Source organism: Gorilla gorilla, chromosome 5, assembly GCF_029281585.2.
Source record: "Gorilla gorilla gorilla isolate KB3781 chromosome 5, NHGRI_mGorGor1-v2.1_pri, whole genome shotgun sequence".
NCBI classification, from domain to species: domain Eukaryota; kingdom Metazoa; phylum Chordata; class Mammalia; order Primates; family Hominidae; genus Gorilla; species Gorilla gorilla.
This window is the reverse complement of record NC_073229.2, coordinates 44,376,754-44,400,868: the sequence shown is the minus strand read 5'-3', so window position 1 is coordinate 44,400,868 and position 24,115 is coordinate 44,376,754. Positions and strand designations below refer to the sequence as shown.

General features: G+C 40.0%; 1 long non-coding RNA gene and 3 other non-coding genes across 6 annotated transcripts; 2 read left to right on the top strand and 2 right to left on the bottom strand.

Moving 5' to 3' along the window:
* The first annotated feature begins 3 nt into the window (after nucleotides 1-3).
* Nucleotides 4-77, top strand: TRNAI-AAU (transfer RNA isoleucine (anticodon AAU)). Its single transcript has one exon. It is a non-coding gene; the product is annotated as a tRNA-Ile (tRNA).
* LOC129534204 (uncharacterized) lies at nucleotides 13-23,518 on the top strand. 3 transcript variants are annotated; one of them, XR_008680677.1, is made up of 6 exons: nucleotides 13-250; nucleotides 609-801; nucleotides 2,142-2,269; nucleotides 14,879-15,060; nucleotides 21,683-21,797; nucleotides 22,719-23,449. It is a non-coding gene; the product is annotated as an uncharacterized lncRNA (long non-coding RNA). The 3 variants fall into 3 exon arrangements; XR_008680676.2 differs by lacking the exon at nucleotides 2,142-2,269 and having other exon boundaries at nucleotides 22,719-23,518; XR_010134214.1 differs by lacking the exon at nucleotides 2,142-2,269 and having other exon boundaries at nucleotides 13-156.
* On the bottom strand, nucleotides 15,526-15,598 carry TRNAA-AGC (transfer RNA alanine (anticodon AGC)). Its single transcript has one exon. It is a non-coding gene; the product is annotated as a tRNA-Ala (tRNA).
* Nucleotides 19,397-19,469, bottom strand: TRNAM-CAU (transfer RNA methionine (anticodon CAU)). The gene has a single exon. It is a non-coding gene; the product is annotated as a tRNA-Met (tRNA).
* Nucleotides 23,519-24,115: the final 597 nt, after the last annotated feature.

Genomic DNA, 24,115 nt, shown 5'->3' with positions numbered 1-24,115 from the left:
CGGGGCCGGTTAGCTCAGTTGGTTAGAGCGTGGTGCTAATAACGCCAAGGTCGCGGGTTCGATCCCCGTACCGGCCAAAGGCCTTTCTAATGTTTATTTCACAGTAACAATTTTGTGTAGCCACGTCAAAGCTCACAAGAGAAAAAGAATGTAAATGTGTGTGAACCCAGCAATCTACACAGACTTCTAATGCTTGTTTCACAGTAGCAACTGTGGGCAGTGATACAGAAAGTCACAAGAGAACACGAAAGTAAATGTATTTGTACCCAGTAATCTTGACAGGACGTAGTAGTTCGCTGAATCGTAGGGTTGCGTTTGCAGTTTAGTGTTCCTGCAAGAGCAGATGACGAAGAGAGCTAAGATTCCAAAAAGAAATTGAAATCCGGGAGGAACGTGAAAAACAGAGGCGAAAACACGGAAATAAGGACCTGGGCTTTTCATTCTTTTACGATTTCCAAAGTGTACAAATCTTTCTCTGTCGTGACTACTGATATGGGCTTTCCTAACTGTGCATCTGCTTACTTCCCGCAGACCTGTCCTTGGCTTGTGCAGGGTAAGTAAAGCCTCTCAAGAACTCCCATTTTTCATTTCTGTTTCCTCTCTTTTAGCTTCCCTCACTCAACTCTAGAGATACTGGACTTAAGGAAATGTCCCCATAGAACGCTGAGCCTTTCACCTCCTCTTTGCTCGTCTCACGGCTTTGTCAGACACGAAACCATCTTCTGGAAAATGTCTTCCCTGACACCTCTCCTACTTTTCTGAGTTTGGGTTGCTTTCCTCCTAGCACTCACGGAGATCCAGGTACGCATTTGTTTTAGCGGCATTCACCATGTTGGGATTGTCTGTTGCTTGGCCATCTTCTCCATGAGATCATAAGCTTCTTGGGGGTAGGATGTTTATTGCTAAATACTTTCAAAAGTCTGCATGAGCCAATGAAGAGTGAAGGATAGGTGTGCAGGCATGGTGGAAAGCGTGTCTTGTGGTCCAAATGGGCTTCACGGGTCTGTAGAATCCACGCTATCGCAACATAGTGCATTTTGGTCAGACGAACAATAGGCTACACTATATGGTGATTGGCTCCATTTCACTGAACGTACCTCTAAGGCTCTGAGTGGCTCTATATGCCCCCAGGACTGGATAGTGGTAAAGGACAGAGCATGCGCAATAGATCCAAAGTCAGGCAAGGTCTGAAATGTTTAACTTTGCTGAGGCTGAGAGACAGGAATGAACCCTCTTCCGCGATGGGAATTTCTACTCCACTGATCCATAGTAAATAAAACAGTGAGCCAATGCACCTCAAACCTCTATTTTCTATTACATTAATGTGATTGGTTTTGACATTTTCAAAATTCAAGTGATCACAATGATTTAGAACTAATGTTTACAAAACTATAATTTAGGAAATCCTTAGCTGTAAGCAGACACACCTACACAGAATAAAGAGAGTGATATGCCCTTTACTTCAGTGTCATTTATAACACTGGGGTAATAATACTTGGGGAAACTGAAAAAGTATATTGACCGACTTACGTAAAAATTAAGAAACATTCAGTATAATTTCTAGCACATAGTGCTGAAAACCTCCTTGTATGTGGAATATTGTTCACCTTTAAGGAAAATGCTTTCAAGGTCTGAGGAGAGATAGTAACGCATTTCTGTTGCTACTGGCTGTTTTGCTCATTTAGTTGTAGCAACAAGCTTCTGTGAACATAAAAATGAAATAACGCTTAAAAAAATAAAATAGATGGTGGAGGAACACAATAGGGACGCAAAGTAAGGTATGATTTTCTAGGCAAAAACTGAGTTGTACAAAATAATGTAGTAAAGGATTTGTGCCTGATTCTTTTTTGTATTCCCTTTGAAGCTTATTTAGCTTATATTCCAAGGCCTCAATTGTCATCCTTCTCCCAACAAGACTGTTTCTCTGTACCACGAACATTCTGGTCAGATTCTCTGCTTAAGCATCTTGACCTCTTGAGCACTCATCTTTGTACTGAGACCCCGATGTATGCCCAAATGATGCCCTTCCATAGGAGGGTTTCTTGTTTTGCCCAAAGAGCAATCAATTTTTCAAGCAATTTAGGGCTCTTTCCTCACTCGGAGTCTATGTGAAACCTTAGAGGGAAGCCTGTTCTTTCCAGGAAGAGAATCCCGGTGGGTTCTAACCTCAACCTGTAAATCCACTAAGCAAGCTCCTACTGAACACCTATGATGCAAGCTCAATCCAAGAGGCCAGCACTCCGCAAGGGGAAGGCAACCAAAGCAATAGGTAATGCTTACTGAGCAGTTCTTATTGATCAGATCCCTCTCTAGGTGCTGGGATCCAGCCAGAGAATCCCACAGTCCTCATTTCCCACGTGAAGAAAGATGATTGAAGGAAGGAGCAGGAGTGGGGAGTGGGGAGAGGGTGGAGGGTGGGTAATGGATGTCTTCAAGGTGACAACTTCTCAGATTCCGCTCCTAAAAGCTTCTGAATGGGCCATCTCCACACTCCCAAGTCCCTTACTGCCTATGGATTCCTTCCCAGTAGACGTTGTCACATAACATCTTATGTATTTTTCTTGTTTGCTTCTGATCTGTTTCTCCTCACCCCTATCAACTAGAAAGTAGCTTCGCAAAGGTGAAGAATATATGCGTTTTTTCACTGTTGAATGGCTGTACCCCGAACAGTCTCTTAACAAGATACGTGCTCGAGAAATACATGTAGGATAAAAGAATAAATGACTTCACCCACTCACCTCATAATTACAATTGGGTAACCTTGAGAGCAGAAAGCTCGACAAAAAATTTCCCGTTTCTTCCATCAGCTAGTGAGAAAGACCAATTATATGATATAGCTTGCAGTTTCTTCTGTAATCTATATCCCTTTACCACTCATTTTACTCAAACCACTGACAAGCCAAAAAACAAACAAACAAACAACAACAAAAAAAAAAAACCCCAAAAAACCTAAATCACTTTTCCATTCTAAGCTAATGTTGAGTCAGTCTTCAAACTGTTATCTCATAGCACTTGCATTGCATTATTTAGTGCACCCATTTTGTTTCCCTCAACTGAAATAGCAGCAAAAACTGTATCCTCTCTGATGTTCAAACTCAAAACCTTTAGATTATGAGATTGATGTGTGGCCTGCTGCAGAAAGAGGGCAGTTCTCACCCAAGAGTTGACATCCCACGTGCTATTTTCCCAAGCACTGCTGCTTTATCAGTTCCTAACTTTCAAAGAACACAATCAATGGTGCTTGGAAATCACTCTTTATCAGCCAATCCTGCACCCAAAGAATTTTATCCTCAGGACAGGTGGAATCTACCCATTTCTAGTATTCATCTAACAAGACGACCATCTTGAGGCAAGAGGCCAAGAACAATTGTACCTGTTTTGCTGACTTTTTCCCTCTTGTGGCCCAGTGATCTGACTTCTCCCTCCTTCAGAGATCTTAATCACTCTTACACCTCCTATGGTGTCCTTTTTTGAAAAGACACACAGGACATGTTCAGTCCATAATAGTTCACTGACTGACCAACTGAACGAATGAAGGAATGAAAAAATAGTCTTTAAAGGTGTCTCCTGTCCATACTACTGTGTCTTACTCTCTATCTCCACTTGCCTCTACACGACTGGAGACAATCCTGCTACAAAAAGTGTAAAGCAAATCTTGTATGCCATTAATTATACTAAGAGATTTATTGAATTTACTTCATGTAGTCCAACAGAGTTTCACCAACAAAACTATGTGTCCTAATCTGGACTTTCTAGAAGTAATGGAACCTCAGATAAGTTTTGTTTCCAAGGTGCCAGAGCTGCTAAGTGTCAAAGCTTGAACTGAGAAGATGTTTTAGATTTTAAAACGTGATTCTTTCTCTGCTCCAGTTCACAATCTTACTCCCTACTCCTCTCCACAGCACCCCATTCATTCACACACCAAATATCTCATTCCCCAAATCCCCTTCACTTACCTTTTGGGCTTTGTTTCCAAGTCAACTTTTGACACATTTTTCTCCCTCAAACACCACATCCAGTGATTTGTCAAATAGTAAACATTATTCCTGCACAACATTTTTGAACCTGTCAATTCCTTTCCATTGATTCAGTACACATTCACAGGGAAGATGCTCTGTGCCAGACACTGTAGTAAGTTCAGGAGATTCTAAAGATTCAAGCAGCCCAGACCTCAAGAGAAGGCAGGACAAATATGGAGAAGGGAAGATCCACGTCCAGTTTTACGATTTCAGTCTCCGTGTCATGTCATTTACAGCTAAATAACCCTTTCAAAAATGTCAGTTTCAATATATCACTCTTTTGCACTCTGAACATTCCTGATTTCCTAGTTATAACATGATCTTGTTTTTCTTTTATTTTTTTTCTCTTCTTTCTACCCAAATTGTGATTTTGCTGTAGAAAGTTGATTGATTAGATCCATTGCTGTATGGATGTTGTTCAGGTCTCAAATGTGTTTACTGATTTATTGTCTACTGGATCTATCAGTTACTGAGAGGGGACTGTTAACGTCTGCAAATGTAATTGGATTTTTCTATTTTTATCTGGATTATCCAATTTTGCTTACGAGTTTTGAAGCCCTGTGTCCTTATATGCATTTGGGACATTATTTCTCTCGTGTGTTGACACCTCTAATTATGTAACAGCCCCCTTTATCCCTGGAAGTTTTCTACAATTTAAAATCTGGTTTGTCTGATTTGAATATATCCACCACAGCTTTCTTTGAGTAATGCCTAAATGACATATCTTTTCCCATTCTTTACTTTCAATATGCTATATAACTTTTAATCTCACATATAAGTATATTACTAGTGACTTTCCTGTAGTCAGCATATTCATTTATAATACATTCTGACAATTTCTGGTTTTCAATTCATTGTTTTAGATCATTTACATTTAATGTTTTTATAGATAAGTTTTTAGGTAGATCTATTGTTTTTCTTTCTGAGATGGAGTCTTGCTCTTGTCACCCAGGCTGGAGTGCCACGGTGCAATCTCCCCTCACTGCAACCTCTGCCTCCCAGGTTCAAGTGATTCTCCTGTCTCAGCCTCCCAAGTAGCTGGGATTACAGGCACCCGGCTTCATGCCTGGCTAATTTTTTGTAGTTTTAGTAGAGACAGGGTTTCACCATGCTGGCCAGGCTGGTCTCAAACTCCTGACATCAGGTGATCCAGCCACCTCGGCCTCCCAAAGTGCTGGGATTACAGGCGTGAGACGCCGTGCCCAGCCGATAGATCTACTTTTTAATAATTTATTAATCATTTGTTCCCCTTGTCTTAATTCTTCTATGTTCTTCTTCCTAGTTTATTTTGGTTTATTTAAATCTGGTTCCTAAAGTGGTCTAGGGATCACCATATACATATATAACCTTTCACAGTATACGTAGAATCAATATTTTACCATTCAAGTTGAATATAGAAACTTCATCAGCAGTTAGGCCCTTTACCTTTACCCTTTTATGTTATGTATGTAGCACATCTAGATACAATGACAACTGCATCAGATAAAGTTACAATTTTTGCTTTCAATCATGAAACATACCTTAAGGAACTCAAGAGAAGAATAATAGTCTGTAATGTCTACCCAGACATTTTCTATTTCGGCTTTCGTTCCTTCACTGATGGTGTCCTGTCTCCTTCTGGTATCATTTTTCTCATCTTAAATCTTTGCTAATTCTTGTCCAGCAGTTCTACCAGCAATGAATTCTCTCAGTTTACCTTCCTGTGAGAATGTATTTATTTACCTTTAGTCTGAAAGATATTTTTGCTCTACATAGCATTCTGGGTTGACAGGTCTTTTCTTTTGGTATTTAGTAAATGTTTCCTTGGGCCCCTATGGTTTCTGATGAGAAGTCCACAGTCATTCAAGTGGCAGTTTCCCTTTTATTTTCATTTGGCTGCCTTCAAGATTTTTATGGTTTTCCTTAGTTTTCAGCAGTTTGATTATGATGTGTCTGGGTATGGATTTCTTTGGATTTAACCTACTTGACATTTATTGAACTTCTAAAGTGTTTTGATAAATTTGATATGTTTTCAGCCATTAATTCTTTGGAGTTTTCTTTCTGAAGGACCTCTTTCTCTTCTTCCTGCAGGATTACAATGATGTGTTAGATGTTTCTTATTTTTCTGTTTGTCCTGGAGGCTCTGTTCATTTGCAAAAGCACTCCTTTTTCTCTATTGTTCAGGTTAGGTTGGTATTTTTGTTCTGTTTTCAAGTTCATTGACTTTATTCTGAGTGTCTCAATTTTGTTATTGAAATAACCCATTGAAGCTTTTTTTCTCCTAATAGTTTTGATGAATACATTTTTTAATTTTTAAGTTTAAAATCAGTGTTTAGAGCTTCCAGATACTTGCTAAGACTTCCCAACTTTCCATTCACTTCAAGAGTGTTATCCTTTCATTCATGGAGCATTGTTGTAATAACTGTTTAAAAGTATGTGTCAGATGATTGTAACATCTGTGTCTTCTCAGTATTGTTATTCGAGGATTCTCTTTGCCAAGTGAATTAAGATTGTCCTGGTTCTTCATATGCTGAATATTTTGGGGTTGTCTTTGCATTGTGTGATGAGACACTGTGTCTTGTTGAAATCTTAAGGATAATATTGCTATTTTTGTTTTTGCAGGCATGTGATTGCCTTGTGTTCAAGTTCCAATAACCAGCCAGCCTTGCGTGTTGTAGTTTCAAAGTCGATTCTATTTTCAAAGCCTTAACACTGCTATTCAGAGACTCTGGAGTATGTGCAACCCAGTGGCCAGTGAGGACTGGAAAGTAGGCTATCACTTAGTTCGATTCTCAGGCTCTTTTTAGATAAGTTGTCTTTGATCAGAGCCACTTATTCACAGCTCACAGGCGCATCCAGGAGTTCACATACAACTTGACAGGTTTGCTCTCCACAGTCTCTTTCCTGGTTACTTGGCAACTCCTAGTTTCGGTCTCCCGATCAGAAAGCTGGGGCTGTATTTACCTGAGTGGCTCTGCCCTGAGCTTTCCATAATTATGCTGCATTTAGGACCAAGCTGCAGGAGGAAACAGGGAGAATAAGTGCAACTGGATATGTCCCTTTGTATCACAGCTCCTCAAAGAAACAGAAAACTAATTACACATCGATAGATCTATACTATACCACATACCAGTAGAATCTTAGTCAAGCCCGTATTGTTGCTGCCCTTACATAATGAGCCAAAGAAGTGTCCAGGCTGCTACTGAGATCAGTGTCTAACCTACTGTTTTCTGAGATCAGTGTCTAACACATATTTTTTTCCACTGTAACCTGGAGACCTGAGGTCCGACTAGTGAAACCTGGAGAATGTGGGCATCAATCCCACTACCTCTCACGTGCTAAGCGAGCACTCCACCACTTGAGCTACTTCTTCATCTCACAGCATCTTTTTTCATCCTTAGTGGGCAGTCTAGAACACACGCGACTTCAAGGCCTTCACCACGAAAGCAGGGCTCCACTAAGAGCAGATCTTCTCATTGATGGCCCAGGGCAAGAGTGCAGTGGGTACTTATTCTCTGTGAGGAGGGAGGAGAAAAGGGAACAAGGAGAAAGTCACAAAGGGAAAACTCTGGTGTTGCCAAAATGTCAAGTTTCACATATTCTGAGACGGAAAATGACATGTCCCACAGAAGGACCCTGCCCAGCTAATGTGTCACAGATATCTCAGGATGTTTAAATGATTTTTTTAAAAGAAAAGAGATGGCATTGTCACTTGTTTCTTGTAGCTGAGGCTGTGGGATGATGCAGATTTCTGGAAGGCAAAGAGCTCCTGCTTTTTCCACACCGAGGGACTTTCAGGAATGAGGCCAGGGTGCTGAGCACTACACCAGGAAATCCCTGGAGAGTGTTTTTCTTACTTACATCTGAGACATGTGTTGTCTTCTTGCTAAGGTGTGTCATGTAAAAGTTACATATCCAACTGCATGGCAGAACAATAATAACAAAAAAATGCAGATAAGAGGCATAAAGAATAAGAGACAAAGATCATATCAGAGTGAAAGAATAAAGAAAACACATTCAGCAATGCAGAGAAAGAGTGGACACAGGGTGGAGAAAACCTAGGGTAGGTATAGGGTGGAATGTTTGTAGGAATTCCTGTGTAAAGAAATATGCCTGTTCAATTTAAGTGGAGTGTGTGTGTGTGTGTGTGTGTGTGTGTGTAAAATATACACGGAGGGAAGTAGTGATTGAAAAGCCTGGATGCTTGGAGATATGTTGGGAGAATATTATAAAAGCTAAAGACTCATTGAAAACATTCCAGGTAGAAAAGCAGCATTTTAGGGAAAGGTTTTTAGTTTTAAATGTCAAAGAACTTGAAAATGGAAAAACTGGATCTGGGGAGAAAGAGAAAGAAGTCATAAAGATATTAAAGGATTGAGATTTATCCACATTGACTGTGTCAGTTCCTGAGGTGAACAGCATGAGTCTTTCTGCAGCTTCAATCCCCTTCACACTTCATGGTGAAGAAAACATCCTCCATGAACATCATAGCATGGATAAAGAAGGAGGTGAGTAAAACAGAAGAAAAAGATTCTGCAGAGTTTATGCAGGAAGGATCTACAGTATTTGTCAAGACATTGGGTGGAGAGATTTGAGGGAGAGGAGACAAAGGCACTGGCAAGTCTTGAGCCTGGTGTGGCAGACACAGAAGAGATTTTGAATTCATATCTGATTGATGCAAGAATAAATCCACTCATTTATCTGTATTTGGTAAATGAATGAATGTTACATTAGTGAGCTGGTGTGAAGAAAACAGATGATAAGACTATGTGCTAGACTAAAGCAAGAGCTTGTGATTTTTTCATTGAGAAAGAAATCTGCTTTTTCATATCCGGTTTCCCTCTTTAAAGTTATGTGATCTAAGGAAAATGGTTTAACTGCTCTGAGCTTCAGTGTCATCTGTAACACTAGGGTAATAATACTTGGGGAAGCTGAAAAACTATATCGACCAACTTACATAAAAATTAATAAACAGTCAGTATAGTTTCTAGCACATAGAGCTGAAAAATTCTTGAACGTGGAGTATTGTTCACCTTTAAGGAAAATGTTCTGAAGGTCTAAGGAGAGAGATCAGTGCAGTTTTGTTGCCATTGGCTGATTTGCTCATTTGTTTTGTAGCAATGAGCTTCTGTGATGATAAAAATGAAATAAAGTTTAAAAAGTAAAATAGATGGTGGAGAAACACAATAGGGATGCATAGTAAGGTATGATTTTCTAGGCAAAATGGATTTGTACAAAAGAAGGTAGTAGTAAAGGATTTGTGCCTGATTCTTGTTGTATTATTTTTGAATCTCACTTAGCCTGTATTCTAATTCCCCAATTGTTGTGATCCTTCTCCCAACAAGATTATTTCTTTGCACCGTGAACATTCTGGTGAGATTCTCTGCTTAACCATCTTGACCACGTGAGCACTCATCTTTGTACTGAGACCCTGATATATGCCCAAATGATGCCCTTCCATAGTGGTGCTTCTTGCTTTGCCCAAAGAGCATTCAATTTTTCAAGCCATTTAGGGCTCTTTCCTCACCCGGGGTCTATATGAAACCTTAGAGGGAAGCCTGTTCTCTCCAGGAAGAGAATCCTGGTGAGTTCTAACCTCAACCTGTAAATCCACTAAGCAAGTTCCTACTGAACACGTATGATGCAAGCTCAATCCAAGAGGCCAGGGAGAAGGCAACCAAAGCAGTAGGTAATGCTTACTGAGCAGTTCCTGTTGCCCAGATCCATCTCTAGGTGCTGAGATCCAGCCAGAGAATCCTAGAGTCCTCATCTCCCATGTAAAGAAAGACTATTGGAAGAAAGGGAAGCTAAATGATATCTTCAAGGTGACAACTTCCCTGATTCTTCTCCTGAAAAGTGAATGTGTCACCTCCACACTGCCGAGTCCTTTACTGCCTAATGACTCCCTCCCAGTAGATAACATCACATGACTTCTTGTTTATTTTTCTTTTTTGCTTCTGTCTCTTTCTCCCCACTCCCCCCAACATTGACATAGTATCACAAAGGTGAGAATATCTGTATTTTATTCACTGCGAATTGCTATACCCAAAACAGTCTCTTAACAAGATATGTGTTGAGAACTATCTGTTGGACGATTAAAAGAATAAAAGACTTTACCCACCCCACCCCATAATTATGTTTGGATGACCTTCAGAGCAGGCAATTGGAAGAGAAATTTCCCCTGCCTCCCCTGTCAGCTAGAGAGGTAGACATATGACATAGCTTGCAGTTTCTGGTGTAATTTATATGCCTTCACCATGCCTTGTACTCAAGCGACTGAGAAGCCAAAAGAGGGAAAAAATAAATAAAGACAGAAAGAGAAAGGAAAGGAAAGAAGGAAGGAAGGAAGGAAAGAAGGAAGGAAGGAAGAAAGAAAGAAAGAAAGAGAAAGAAAGAAAGAAAAGAAAAGAAAACTCACTTTTAAATTTTAAGCTAATATTTGGTCTGTCTTGAAATCATTATCTCATAGCACTTGTGTTCCATTATTTATCACACCTATTTCATTTCTCTTAATGGAAATAGCAGCATAAGCTGTGCCTTGTCTCATGTTCAAACTCAGGACCTTCAGAATATGAGATTGACAGGTGGCCTGCTGCTCTAAGAGAGCAACTGTTCCTAAGAGGTGACATCCAGATTATTAAATCTCATTTCCCACGCACTGCTGCTTTGTCAATTCCTAGCTTTTAAAGAACACAATCAATGCTACTTGGAAATCACTCCTTATCAGTCAATGCTGCACAGGAAGAATTCCCCACTCAGGACAGGTGGAGTCCACCCGTTTCCAGTATTCACATAATGATAGGACCTTCTGGCTTGAGGGACCAGACACAATTGTACCTGTCTTGCTGCTTTTTTTCCTCTTGTGGCCCAGTCATCTAGCTTTTCCCTTCTTCAGAGATCTTAGTCACTCTTCCTTTCCGTAGTCTCCTTTGTTGATAAGAAACAGAGGTGGTGCTCAATTCATGATAGTTCATTGAGTGACCCACTGAATGAATGAAGGAAGAAATAGCCTTCCAAGGTGTCTCCTGTTCATACTACTCTTACTGTGTATCTACACTTGCATCTCTATGACTGGAGACATTCACTCAACAAAAAATACAAACTGAACTTTTAATCATATCCTCCCTGTTTTTCCTCATATTTTTGTGCCATAAATTATACTAGGAGACTTAGGGAGTTTACTTGATGTAGTCTGATTGACTTTTGCCAACAAAATTATGCCTTAGTATGCACTTTTTAGAAGTAATAGAGAATCAGATAGGCTAAGTGCGTTTTTGTTGTTGTTGTTTGTTGTTTGTTTGTTCTGTGAGACGGAGTCTTGCTCTGTCTCCCAGGCTGGAGTGCAGTGGCCCGATCTGGGCTCACTGCAAGCTCCGCCTCCCAGGTTCAGGCCATTCTCCTGCCTCAGCCTCCCGAGTAGCTGGGACTACAGGCACCCGCCACCATGCCCGGCTAATTTTTTTGTATTTTTTCAGTAGAGACGGGGTTTCACCGTGTTAGCCAGAATGATCTCTATCTCTTGACCTCCTGATCTGCCCGCCTCGGCCTCCCAAGGTGCTGGGATTACAGGCGTGAGCCACCGTGCCCGGTCAAGTGTTTTTTTGTTTTGTTTTGTTTTTTGTTTTTTTAAGGTGCCAAAGCTGCTAAGTGGGAAAGCCCGAATTGAGAAGCAGATATTTTTAGATTTTGCATGTGATTTTTTTCCCTCTGCTCCAGCTCACGGTTATTCTGCCCATTCTTTTGCACTTTAGATCATTCACTCATACACCAAATATCTAATTCCAGACCTCCTCTTTACTTACCTTTTGGGCTTAACTTTTTAAAAAATTTTTTTAAAAACTTTTTTTGAGTTGGAGTCTCACTCTGTTGCCCAGGCTGCAGTGTAGTGGCACAATCTTGGCTCACTGCAACCTCTGCCTCCTGGGTTCAAGTGATTCTTCTGCCTCAGCCTCCCGAGTAGCTACGACTACAGGTGCCCCGCTAATTTTTGAATTTTTAGTAGAGACGGGGTTCCACCATGTTGGCCAGGCTGGTCTCAAACTCCTGACCTCAGGTGATCCGCCTGCCTTGGTCTCCCAAAGTGCTGGGATTACAGGTGCGAGCCACTGCGCCCGGCCTGGGCTTAACTTTTATATTTTATTTTATTTTATTTTATTTTATTTTATTTCATTTCATTTCATTTCATTTCATTTTAAGACAAGGTGTCACTTTACTGCCAGGGCACTGGTGTGATCTCTGTTCACTACAACCTCCGCCTCCCGGGTTCCAGTGATGCTCCCACCTCAGCCTCCTGAGTAGCTGGAACTACAGATGCATACCACCACACCCGGCTAATTTTTGTTTTTTTTTTTTTTTGTAGAGACAGGATTTCACTGGGTTGCCCAGGCTGGTCTCAAACTCCTGGCATCAAGGGATCTGCCCACCTCAGCCTCCCAAAGTGCTGGATTACAGAAATGAGCCACCACGTCTGGCCTTGGGCTTACCTTTCAAGTCAACTTTGATTCATTGTCTTCCTTCAAACACCACATTCAATGATTTGCCAAATAATGAACATTATTCTTGCACAACTCTTTTGAATCTATGAATTACTTTCCACTCATTTAGTACATATTCACTGGGGAGATGCTCTGTGCCAGACACTGTAGTAGGATCAGGTAATTCAGAGGAAGTATAGACACCCTAGACCTCAAAAGAAGACAAGATAAATATAGATGAGGGAAGATCTACCTCCAGATTCACCATTTTCAGTCTTTCTGTCATTTCCAGCTAAATAACGCCTTCAAAACTCTTTCAAAATAACTAAGTCCCTATTTCAAACTCTTTCAATAATAGCACCCTTCTATATGATGGACCACTCTTAATTTCCTGGTTATAACATGATCTTACTTTTCTTTTAATTTTTGTCTTTGCTTTCTGGCTAAATTTTTATTTTGCATTATGAAGTTGATCAGATCCATTGGTGAATGGTGTGGTTCAGTTCTCCAATATGTTGGCTGATTTGTTGTCTACTAAGTCTACCAATGACTGAGAGAGGAGTTTTAGTGTCTTCAACTAAAATTGGATATTTCTATTTTTACCTGGCTTATCTAATTTTGTTTATGAGTTTTGAAAATCTGTGTCCTCATATACATTTGGAACAGTATTCCCTGGAGAATGGACAATCGTAATTATTTAGCAGCCTTCGTTATTCCTGAAAAGTTTCTCTGCTTTCAAATCTACTTTGTCTGATTTTAATGTATACACCACAGCTGTCTTTGATTAATGCTTGCATGAGGTATCTTTCCCACTCTTTTCCTTCAATCTGCTATATAACTTTTATTCTGATATTGCAGGTGGCTTTCTTACAGTCAGCATATTTACTTTTAATACATTCTGATGATCTCTAGTTTTTAATTAAGGATTTAGATCATTTACATGTAATGTTAATATAGATAAGTTTTTAGATAGATCTATTTAATAATGTATTAACCTTTGTTCCCTTTGTTTTAATTCTTCTATGTTCCTCTGTCTATCTTGTTTTGGTTTATTTCAATCTGGTTAGTAAGTGGTCTAGGGATTACCATATACATATATAACTTTTCACAGTATACTTAGAATCAATATTTTACCATTCAAGTTGAATATAGAAACTTCATCAAGAGTTAGTCCCATTACACTTACCCTTTTATCTTATCTATGTAGTACATCTCGATACAATGACAACTGCTTCTGATAAAGTTACAATTTTGGCTTTCAATCATCAAACATACCTTAAGGAACTCAAGAGAAGAAGAACAGTCTGTTATGTCAACCCAGACATTTTCTATTTCTGCTTTCGTTCCTTCATTGATGATGTTCTAAGTTTCCTTCTGGTATCACTTTTCTTATCTCAAATCTTTGCTAATTCTTTTCCAGCATTCTTGCTAAGAATGAGAATGTATTGACTTACCTTCCAATGAGAATGCATTTATTTGCCTTTATATCTGAAAGATACTTTTGCTCCACATAGCATTCTGGGTTGATAGGTCTTTTTCTTTTGTTACTTACTGAATATTATGACATTTTTTTCTGGCCGCTATGGTTCCTGATGAGAAATCTACACTCATTCATATGGTAGTTTCTTTTTCATTTTCCTTTGACTGCTTTCAAGATTGTTTTGTACTTTCCTCGTTTTCAGCAGTTTGATTATGATATGTCTTGAAATGGGTTGGGTTTCTTTGGGTTTATCCTGCTTGACCTTTGCTGAACTTTAAAAACCTGGTTTATATCTTTTGACAAATTTGATACATTTTCAGCCATTAATTCTTCAAAGTTTTATCCCACAAAGACCTCTTTGTCCTCTTCTTTTCAGATTACAATAATGTGAATGTTAGATTTGCTATTTTTTAATTTGTCCCTGAGCCTCTGTTCATTTACAGAAATACTCCTTTCTCTCTATAGCTCAGATTATGTAGGTATTCTTGTTCTGTTTTCAAGTTCGTTGACTTTTTCTTAGTCATCTGCATTCTGTTATTGAGATCATCCAGTTAAGCTTTTTATTTCCCCTAAGAGTTTTGGTTAATACATTTTTTTAAATTCTTAAGCTTAAAATTGGTGTTTATATATTCCAGATATTTGCTGAGACTTTCCAACTTTCCATTCACTTCACGAATGTTATCCCCTAATTCTAGGAGCATTGTTATCATAACTGCTCTACTGTATGCGTCAGATGATTTTGACATCTGTGTCCTCTCAGTATTGTTATTCGAGGAGTCTCTTTGCCATGTGAATTAAGATCTCCCTGTTTTTTTCATAATGCCGAAGATTTTGGGGCTTGTAACCTGGACTTCTTTGGATTATGTGATGAGACACTGTGTTTTGTTGAAATCTTAAGAATAATATTGCTATTTTTGTTTTTGCAGGCACAAAATTGCCTTGTATTCAAGTTCCAAGTACCAACCAGCCTTCCACGTGTTGTTGTTTCAAAGATAACTCTATTTGCAAAGCCTTTACGCTACTGTTCAGAGATTTCCGGAGTGTGTGCAGCTTCAGTGAGAACTGGAAAGTGGGCCATTGCGCAGCTCAGCTCTCAGGCTCTTTGTAGGTAAGTTGTTTGGGATTAGAGCCACTTATTCACAGCTGGCAGGTGTGTCCACAAGCTCATGAACAACTTTATGGGTTTGCTTTCTACAGTATCTGTCCAGGCACATTCTAGTTACTTGACACATCCTGGTTTCAGTCCCCTGAGCAGAAAGCCGAGGCTGTGTTTACCCAGGTGGCTCTGCCCTGCACGTTTCACGATTGTCTGACGTTTAGGACCAAGCTGCAGGCAGAAACAGGGAGAAAGGAGCAGTTGTATATGTCCCTTGGTTTCACAGCTCCTTGAAGAAACAGCAAATGAATTACACAGTAGATCTCTACACTATACTGAATGCCAGGAGGGAGCCATCACCAGCCCTGTATTGTTGCTGCTCCTATGTCTTGAACCAAAGCAGCATCCTGCTCTCAGACACTAACTTGGGTTTGGATACTTGAGTGTTTGGAGGCCCAAGGTCCAAATAATAAAGCTTGGAGAATGTGGGCATCGATCCCACTACCTCTTGCATGCTAAGCAAGCGCTCTACCGCTTGAGCTAACTCCCCACGTCAGGAGAGCTTTATTGATCCTTAGTGGGTGGCCTGGAACACAGGGGATTTCAGGGCCTTCAGCGGGAAAGCAGGGCTCTACTAAGAGCAGATCTTCTCACTGATGGCCCAGGGCAAGGCGCAGTGGCTACTCATTCTCTGCAAAGAAGGAGGAGAAAGGGAACAAGGAGAAAGTCACAAAGGGAAAACTCGTGCTGCCAAAATGTCAAGTTTAGGGTATTCCGGGACAGAAAAAGGCACATCCCAGCAAAGGAGGACATGTCTAGACCTGCCCAGCTAAAGTGTCAGAGATTTTTAAAAAATGATTAAATGATTTTATGTGTGTGTCTGTGTGTGTGTGTGTTGTGTGTGTGTGTTTATAAAAGTGGGATGGAATTATCACTTTTCCTTGTAGCTGAGACTGTCTGGGGGTTGTGAGATGGTCCAGATTTCTGGAAGGCAAAAAGCTCCTGCTGTTTTCGTAACTAGGCCGTTTCACCAATGAGGCCAGCGTGCTGACCACTCCCCTAGGAAACCCCTGGAGAGTGCTTCTTTCACTTACATCTGAGATATAGGTTGCCTCCTTGCTAAGGTGTGTCATGTACAAGTTACATGTCCAACTATATCTCAGAACAACAACAACAAAATTACAGAGCAGAGCCATAAAGAATAAGAGACAAGATCATATCAGAGTGTAAGAATATGTAAAATATAGTGTAAGAATCAAAATTGAGCTATGCAGAGAAGGAGTGGACATATGGTGGAGAAAACCGGGCTGTTTGTAGGAATTCGTGTGTAAAGAAATAAACCTGTTCAATTTAAGTGGAGAGTGTGTGTGTGTGTGTGTGTGTGTGTGTGTGTGAAATACACATGGAGGGAAGCAGTGATTGAAAAGCCTGGCCACTTGGAGATATATTGGGAGAGTTTTATGAAAAATCCCATGACTAATTGAAAATATCCCAGGCAGAATGCTTAAATAATTAAAGCAACATGTTAGAGAAAGGTGTTTAGTTTTGAATGTCAGAGCTTGAACATGAGAAAACAGGAACTGGGGAGAAACGGAAAGAAGTCATAAAGATATTAAAGGATTGAGGTTTACCCACATTTATCACGTCAGCACCTGAGGTGGACAGCAGGAGTCTTTCTGCAGCGCTAGTGCCCACCACACTTCATGCTGCAGAATACATCCTCCATAAACACTGTAGCATGAATGATGACAGAGGTGAAAGAAAAGGAAGAAAAGATTATGGTGATGTTGTGCAGGAAGGATCTACTTTATTTGTCAAGACATTGGGTGGAGAGATTTGAGGGAGAGGAGACAAAGACACTGGGAAGTCTTGAGCCTAGTGTGGTAGACACAAAAGAGATTCTGAATTAATAGCCGATTAATGAATCCGCTCATTTATTTGTATTTGTTATGTGAATGAATGTTACATGAATGACCTGGTGTGGAGAAAACAGATGGCGAGACTATGTGCTAGGGTAAAGCAAGAGCTCAAGTTTTTTTGTTTTTGTTTTTTAATTTAGACAGAAATCTGCTTTTCATATCTGGTTTTCCTGTTTAAAGCTAGGTGATTTGAGGAAAATGGTTTAACTCCTCTGAGCTTTACTGTCATCTACAAAATTTAGATAATGTTACTGAGGGAAGCTGAAAAGTCATATCAACCAACTTATATAAAGAATAATAAACATTCACTTCCATTTCTAATGCATACTGCTGAAAAGTCCTTCTATGTGGAATATTGTTCACCTTAAGGAATCTGCTCTCAAGAGCTGATGAGGGACTATTTAAGTGCAGTTCTGTTGTCACTGGCTGTTGTGCTCATTTAGTTGGAACCAGCAAGTCTCTGTGAACATAAAAATAAAATAAAGATTGTGGACGAATAGAATACAAACACATAGTAAGGTGAGATTTGCACAACAGAATATAGTAAAGATTTGTGCCTGATTCTTTTTGCATTCTCTTTGAATCATTTTTAGCCTTTATTCTAAGTCCCCAATTATGGTTATCCTTCTCCCAACAAGATTGTTTCTCTTCACCACGGATATTCTGATGAGGCTCTCTGCTTAACCATCTAGACCTCCTGAACACTCTGTTTGTCCTGATAACCTGATTTATGCTCAAATGATGCTCTTCCACAGCAGGGCTTCCTGCTTTGCCCAAAGAGCATTCAATTTCTGAAGCCATTTAGGGCTGTTTCCTCACCCAGTATCTATGTGAAACCTTAGAGGGAAGCCTATTCTTTCCAAGAAGAGAACCCTGCTGGGTTCTACCCTCAATCTGTAAATCCACTGGGGTAACTGGGATTAGCTCAGATTAGCAACTGGGGTTAGCTCAGCTACTCCAGAGCTTGCTCTCTGGGAACGGGTGGTGCTGCTACTTCCCATAAAGGCTGACTAAAAAGAAGCATCTGCAGGCAGGAGAAAGCGCTACGGCAGTTGCTGGAAGATTGCTTCTGACCATTGGCTATCTCTCTGACCTGATGGGAGAAGGGTGACAAAAATTGGAGACTTGAGAAACAGGCAAAAAAAAAAAAAAAAAAAAAAAAATCAAAGGAATTTTAAAAGAACCATGCACAAATTCTTAATTAGATTCTTTTATCCAAATCCATTTTGTCTGGAAAATTATACCTTAGTATGTATCTGTATTCTATTCCTCCATAATCTATTTTATTTTATTTTATTTTATTTTATTATTTTATTTTATTTTAATGTTCACAAGAACCTGGATGCTAGCTACCAAATGAGCAGCTACGACAACAGAACTGCACTAAAGTCTCCCATCAGATATTGATATAGTCAAGACCCTCATGAGTGCCTATGATACAAATTCAGTGTGAGAGGCCAGCTTTCCACAGGGAGAAGGCAACCAAAGCAGTAGCTAATACTGAGCAGTTCCTATTGCCCAGATCCATCTCTAGGTGCTGAGATCCAGCCAGAGAATCCCACAGTCCTCATTTTTCATATGAAGAAACATGCGAGGGATTGACAACCCCAGTCCTCATGTATCATCAGTTTTCCAAGGAAGCCAACTAGCCTTCTGGGCAAAAAGCTCTCCTAACCCCCAGTTGCCTTGATAGGTAAAAGTACTCTTATGACAGTGTTAGAAAAACATGGGCACAAGTGTTCCGGCAAGATGGCTAGAAGAAGGCAAGGCTAAAGTTGTCAAGGTGACAAAGTCCCTGATCGTCCTCCTGAAAGCTGAATGTGCCACCTCCACATTCCCAAACCCTTTACTGCCTAGCGATTCCCTCACAGTAGACATCGTCAAATCACGTCTTACATATTTTTGATTGTTTCCTGTCTGTTTCTCCCCACTCCTCCCAAGTATGATGTAGTTTTGCAATAGTAGGAATATTTGTGCTGAATACACTTTCACCCCACTCCTCTCAAGTAGGATGTAGTTTCACAGAGGTAGGAATGTTTGCGTTGTATTCACTCTTGACCCCAGTCTCTTAACAAGATATGTGTTCAAGAAATATTTGTTGGATGATTAAAAGAATAAATGACTTCACCCATCCACCCAATAATTAGTGTGAGGTGACCCTGAGAGCGGGAAGTTGGAAGAGAAATTTCCCCTGCTTCCTGTGTCAGCTAGAAAGACCAATTGTATGACATAGCTTGTAGTTTCTGGTGTAATCTACTCTTCTGTTTTCACCACTCATTTTACTCAAACCACTGGAAAGTCGAAAAAACAAGAAAACTTAAATTATGTTTCGATTTTCTACAAACATTGGGTCAGTCTTCAAATCCTTATCTGCTATATAGCATTTGCGTTCCGATATTTAGTGTATCCAACTTCTTTGGCAAAAGTGATGCCCTCTCTGAGACTTGAACTCAGGACCTTCAGATTATGAGACTGACGCGCTGCCTGCTGCGCTAAGACGGCTTACAGTTGAGTTTGGGCAACATCCGTTTTGTCGAAGTGTATTTCCCACCTACTTTACGGTTTCAGCTTTCAAAAACTACAATCAATCCTACTTGAAAATTACTCTGTATCAATCAACGCTGCACTAGGAAGATTCCATACCCACGACCAGAGGAGTCTACGCCTTTCCAGTATTTCATAGGACCGTCTGGGTTCTGCGTTACCAGGATCAATTGTACCTGTCTTTTGCTGCTCTTTTTCCCTTTTCCTTCCCTCAGAAACCTTAGTCACTCTTACACTTTCCATGGTCTCCTCTGTTGAAAAGAGACAGGAGGTTCTCAGTTCATGATAGTTCACTGACCACCTGGATAAATGAATGAAGAAATAGCCATCAAACCTGTCTCTTGATCATACTACTGTCTTCCTTCATATCTCCACTTGCATCTACATGACTGAAGACATTGCCGCTACAAAAAAACACAAAATACTTATAATGGCACCCTCTTTGTTTTTTACCCCTTTGTTTTTTCTTGTGTGCTATTAAGTATACTACGAGATTTCTTGCGTTTACCTAGTCCAGTTGAATTTCGCCAACAAAACGATGTATCCTAATGTGCACTTTCTAGATGTAATGGAGGCTCAGATAATTATTGTTTCTAAGGTGCCAGAGATGCTAGGTGGCAAAGCCTGAACTGACAAGCACATTTATTTTAGAGTCCAAAAGGTGAGTCTTTTCTCTGCTCCTGCTCATTGTCTCTCTGCCTGTTTTTCTCCACAGTAGTCCATTCATTCATATACCAAATATCTAATTCTCAACCTCCTCCTGGGCCTAGATTTCCAAGTCAACTTTGACTCATTGTCCTCCTTCAAACACCACATTCAGTGATTTGCCAAATACTGAACATTATTCTTGCAGGTCTCTTCTGAATCCGTCAGTTCCTTTCTACTCATTCAGTACATATTTGCTGGAGAGATGCTCTGTGCCAGACACTGTAGTAGGCCCAGGAATTTCAGGAGACATTTGGCCAGCCCAGACCTCAAGAAAAAGCAGGATACATATGGACAAGGAAAGATTCACTTACAGATTCGCCGTTATCAGTCTTCCTGCTATTTAAGTAACTGTTTCAGAAATATCAGTTTCAATAATGTCACTTTTCTGCACTCTGACCATTCGTGATTTCCTACTTATAATATGATCTTGCTTTTCTTTGATTTTTTTGGTTCGGCTTTCTACATAAATTGTGATTTTGCTTTATACAGTCTATTAGATCCATTGGTGGATGGTGTTGTTCTATTCTCTAAAATGTTTGCTGATTTGTTTTCTCCTGAATCTATCAATTACTGAGAGAGAGTGTTAATGTCTGCAACTGTAATTGGATTTTTCTATTTTCTTTCTGGTTTATCCATTTTGTTCATAAGTTTTGAAGCTCTGTGGCCAGAAACAGACATATTTAGGACAGTTGTGTCCCTTCGGTGAATAGACGCTTTATAATTATATAACATCTGTCTTTCTATCTGAGGGCCTCATCTCGTGTTAGGCAAGTGAGTGAGATAACCTCTACACTACACTGAGGAAACCCTCAGACTTCCTAAATCTAAGATAGATATATCTAAGATATTCAAGGTATGTATATATCTTAGATTTCTAAGATATATAGGATATATTTATGTTAGATTTATATATATATACACACATACTTATATTCAAGTCTTTTTAAGTTACATCATATAGAACTCACATATTCACATCACATAAGAAAACAGCAAAAATCACAAAAGTATTACAGACAAGAACCATGGGGATTAAAAGATCAGCTTGTAGTAAAGGGATAAATATGAACCTTGAAGGATGCAGATGAGGAAGAATGCACATGAGTTTGAAGGAACCGGCATAGGTGTAGGAATTCCTGTGTGAGGAAACATGCCTGTTCACTTGGGATGTGTAGTGCACAAGTGCATGTGTACCTGCTTGCGTGTGTGCCTGTTTATAAAATGAAAGGAAGTAGTGATTGAAATGCCTGTGCACATGGAGATAATGATTGGGAAAACATTGAGACTTAAGAACCCTTGAAAAAATTCCAGACAGCTTACATAACCAAATTAACATTTAAGAAAAAGGTGTTTAGTGTTGGATGTCAAAGAGCTTGGGAACAGGAAGACTGTAATTGAAGAGAAATGGAAAGAAGTTATAAATAGATTAAAGAATTGAGGTTTATTCACATTTATTCCGTCAGCTTCTGAAGTGAACAGCGTGAGTCTTTCCGTAGCTCCAGTGCCCATTATACTTTGTGGTGCAGACTACGTCCTCCATAAACGTGGTAGAATGGGCAAGAGAAACATGAGTGAAAGGTAAGAAAAACATTCTGGAGAGGCTGTGCAGGAAAGATCTATGGTATTTGTCAAGATATTGGTGTAAACATTTGAGGGAGAAGTCTTGACACTGTGGCACACAAGAGATCCTGAATTAATGTCTGATGAATGGAACAATAAATCTAGACATTTCTAAGTATTTGTCAAATGAATAGAAGGATGAACAGATGAGCTGGTGTGGAGAAAAACAGATGATGAGACTATGTGCTAAATTACAGAATGAACAAGAGTTTGTGTTTTCTTATTGTGGTAAAATATACTTAACCCATTTTACATTTAAAATTCTAAGTGTTCAATTTAGTGACATTAAGTACATTTACAATGTGAGCAACTATCACCACTACCCATTTCCAGAAGTTTCTCATCATCCCAAACAGCAACTCTGTACCCATTAAACAATAACTCCACATTTCCCTCTCCCCAACAACCTCTATTCTTTCTGTCTACATGAATTTGCCTATTCAAGATATCTAAAGTAGAATCACAAAACATGTTTTTAAATTGGGAAAAAATAAGTTTTCTGTATTTGGTTTTGCTCCTTACAGCTACATATTCGCAACTCAGGGGTGCACTCGGTGAGTTGACAAACCACTTGTGGGTTTGCTTTCCACACTCTCAGCAGGACTTTCCGGTTACTTGGAACTCCACTTTACAGTGCCCTGACCAGAAAGAAAGCTGGGGTTTTACTCATCCTGCTCTGCCCTGCATTTTCCAGAGCTGTGCTGCATTTTGGCATTTTGGGTCAAGCTGCAGGAAGGAGAGAAAAGGAACAATTGGGTATATCCCACCCTCTTGGGATCTCTTCTTTCCTCTGAATAAAGAGAAAACAACTTAGAAAATGGGTACTGTCCACTGAAAGTTTTAGGGGCTATTATTAGCACTGTTTCTTTATGCCCATAGGTCTTTTACCAGTGAAGCATTCAAGATGGCTGGTACTTCCTCGTTTTCTTCGACAGGTGACTAATGAAGCCGTTCTCCACGTTGTACTGTATGGACATGCGGCCCCAAGTGACAACATCGATCCCACTACCTCTCACATGCTAAGCGAGTACTCTACCACTTGAGCTCATTCGTCACCTACCGCAAAACTTTCTGCCCTTTCCTTTATTCAGGAGTAGATGTGCGCGACTACCCACCATTTCTTGCGTCTCGGAACAAAGGAAATGTCTCGATTATTAATGGGGAACCAGGACTCGACCTAAGGCGAGTCTACTCAAAAATGGCCAAGGGCAAGGGCATGATGGCTATTCCTCTGCGAGGGAGAGGGGAAAACGTAACCAGGAGAAAGTGGACACTGGAAAAGTCTGGTGCTGTAAGATTTCACGTTCCAGATTTTCAGGGAGAGAAGCGAGCACGTCCCAGCTGGGGAGCGCCCGCCCAGAGCGGCCTGCTAATTTGGCCCAGCTATCCCAGGATGACGATCTTTCTTTTAAAAGAGGCGGGATTATCACTTGTTCCTTGCAGCTCTGGACTCCCGGGAAGAAGCGGTCACTCCCGGTCAGATTCTGGGAGACCAGAGAAACCTGTTGTTTCCGTTGAGTTTCAAATAGAGGACCTTCCATGTGTTAGGCCAGCGTGGTAACGACTACACCATAGAAACCCTTTGCATCACAGGCTTTTTATATTTTGAGATGAGCATTAAATACTCGTTTTTACAATTTTTTTAGTTGACAAATACAAAATGTATATATTTATGATGTACAACATGATGTTTTCATATATGTATACATGGTGGAATGGTTAACTCGAGCTAATTAACGTATCTATTACTTAGTGTGTGTGTGTGATGGGAACATTTAAATCTACTCTTTTAGCAATTATAAAGTACAGAATACACTTATTATTAACTGTAGTCACCATACGGAACAGTAGATCTGACCTTATCCCTCCTGTTTAACTGAAATTTTGTGTCCTTTGACAAACATCTCTCTAATTCCATTCCTACCTCCCATCTCCTCCCCTAGCCCCTGGTAACTACCATTCTACTCTCTGCTTTGATGAGTTTGACTTTTTTAGAGTTCACATTTAAGTGAGATCGTGCAGTATTTGTCTTTCTGCGCCTGGCTTATTTCACTTAATACAATGCCCTCCAGGTTCATCGACATCGAAAATGACAGGATTTCTGTTTTTTAAAAGACTGAATAGTATTTCATTGTGCAGTTGTAATATTTTCTTTATCCATTCATCTGCTGATGGACGCTTAGGTTGATTCAGCTACTTTAGTAGTAATTCTGCAGTGAACATGAGAGTGCAGATATCTCTTCAATAGACCGATTTTTGAACATATACCCAGAAGT